The sequence below is a fragment of the Aplysia californica genome, unplaced genomic scaffold (assembly GCF_000002075.1).
Source record: "Aplysia californica isolate F4 #8 unplaced genomic scaffold, AplCal3.0 scaffold00573, whole genome shotgun sequence".
Taxonomy (NCBI): Eukaryota; Metazoa; Mollusca; class Gastropoda; order Aplysiida; family Aplysiidae; genus Aplysia; species Aplysia californica.
This window is the reverse complement of record NW_004797843.1, coordinates 343,996-346,441: the sequence shown is the minus strand read 5'-3', so window position 1 is coordinate 346,441 and position 2,446 is coordinate 343,996.

Here is a 2,446-nt window from a genome sequence, read left to right as displayed (position 1 = left end):
TCTCTCTCTCTCTCTCTCTCTGTCTCTATTTCTTCTCTATAGGTGCAGAATAGAATGGACTAGAACAGAACAGACCAGAACAGACTAGAAGTTTGTGAGTGTTTGTGGGGGGGTTTTCAGATTATTATGGGTCCGCAAACGTGTGTGTGAGTCTATACGTGGATCAATTTGGGCAATTAAGCATCTAATGCCTGTTTACGTGTATACTAGTTCCTATTCTAAGTTACGATCGCTTGTTTGGTATCTATTTCAGTCAGGAACAAAATTAAAGATACGAAAATTAAAATGTCTCATCTAAATCTATTTAACAGCTAGAGTCACCTGCCGGAGAGCTTGGGTCAGGGGGATGCCATGAGTTGTTAGTGTTCCCCTGACTCCATCTATCCAGGTCTTTCTCGGTCGCCCTCTAGCCTTGTTGCCATTGATTTTTTTTATGTGATGAAATGTCCAGGTTGTTCCATTTGTACCAAGAGCCTGCAACTTTTCACGGTGACCCGGATTCTCCTTCACGGCAAGCGTGACGCCTCAGTGGCATAAAGTCACACCGTACTTCGTTAAACCCAGCAATCCCCTACTTTTTCCAGTTTCCGCCTCCCGGAACGTGGATCTGGGGTTGGGCTTTGGATGGGAGGCCTTGTTTGGCGCTAGAGCAAAACGTTTGGGTTTTTTTTTTAAAGTGAGTTTTCGACAATGAAAATACGAGAAGCACGGTTCAATACTGCAATTGTGTTGTGTCAGCGCGGTAAACTTCTCTTATTTATTTGTATTGTCCACGACCCTTCTAACAAAACTGTTAGCCAACAATGATTATTGTTTAGTCGGGATGCTAAAGATCTAGCGTTCTTACAGCTTCCCTGCATCGGCGGTGTCTAAGGTATAGCAGGAGACTCGAGTTCGATTCCCTAGTAGGGAGAAATTTTTAGCAAGAGTCTTGGTTTTGCTGCTGAGATGTTGTGTTGTCTCACCCCGGGTTTAGCCTTGACAGACAGGCTCGAAAGTCAACTTCCTAAATTACCTGAAAAGTGTTGATGGAGGCATAAAACCACCTATATTTAGTAAAAATCTGCGCTGCCTCAAACAACACATTTTTGTAGGATATGGTCAGAACGGGTTCAACGTCACACCACAGACTCCGGTGACCTGGGCTCGACTCCCTAAGAAATGTGTTGGCAACAAGACATATTTTTACAATTACCACTCGATCTATATCGTCTTTTTTATCGCCCCAGTCGCCATATTTGACAGAAGAGTTCCTGGCGCGTCGAGAATCTAACGCTCTAAGAGCCCGAGAGCAGAGCTCTGATCGACATTGGCATCGTTTCCGTCTCCTTTTTTTCGTTTTGGGTCTTCATTTTGTCTCGACTCTCTGGATCTTTCCAGACAAGCTTCTGATCGTCATGCGTTTTAGATTTTTTTCATTCTTTTTTTGTTTGGGTTTTTCTTCTTTTTTTTTTTTTAGCTTTCTCAATCATCCTGACCTTACGCAAGTCTCTCGCTCCCCCTGCTGGGACAATGATTTCTTTGAGGTTTCGCTCAGAAAGCATTTGAGCAATTCTTCCGCCCCACGGTATAGTGATGTATCTGACAAAAATGGATATTTTTATAGTGTTATACGTTTGTTACACTTGTCTTGCCAATATCCTTCTAGGATACGGCAGGCAAAGGCGGGATGATGTATCTACAACCTAAATAATAGTTTGCAAAGTTGCGAAGCTAATCAAGGGACTGTTCTCAAGCATTCGCGTCAAAAGTTTTGTTTTCGATTTTGTTATTGTTTTGTTGTTGTTTTTTATTTTGTTTTGTTGATTTTTGGTTGTTGTTTTTTTTTTTGAGTGAGGGGAGGGAGTTGTTTTTGTTTGTTTGTTGGTGATGTTTTCGTTGGGTTATTTTTGTTTGCTTGTTTGTTTTGTTTTTGTTTTTTTACTGCCTTTTTCCTTAAGTCAAGGAATGTGCAGTTACGTCGATCTTCCTTTGAACAGCAGGATAGCATTTGTTTTATAGGGCATTTCCGTGCTATTTGGTCCCATACGAAGAATATCTTAAGCAAATGTTCTGGTATTGGAGAGTCCGGCAGGGTGTTGGGTGACTGAGTACATTATGCCAGGGAAAATTAGGGGAAATGTATAGAGATTGGGAAAGAATTTCTAAGATAACGAAAGTAGGTGGGTCTAAGAGTACAATATGCTTGTGTGGCGCTGCACGAAATTGATGACGACATTTCCCTGTTATTTCCTACGTCATCCAGCAAGGGCATTGCTCTGGGAACAGATAATGTTTGAATGTTGTTTGTAGTTTTATATTATCTCTCTCTCTCTCTTTCTCTTTCTTTCTCTCTCTCTCTCTCTCTCTCTCTCTCTCTCTCTCTCTCTCTCTGTCTGTCTTTTCTCTCTCTTTGTCTCTACCTGACTCTCTCTCTCTCTCTCTCTTTCTCTTTCTTTCTCTCTCT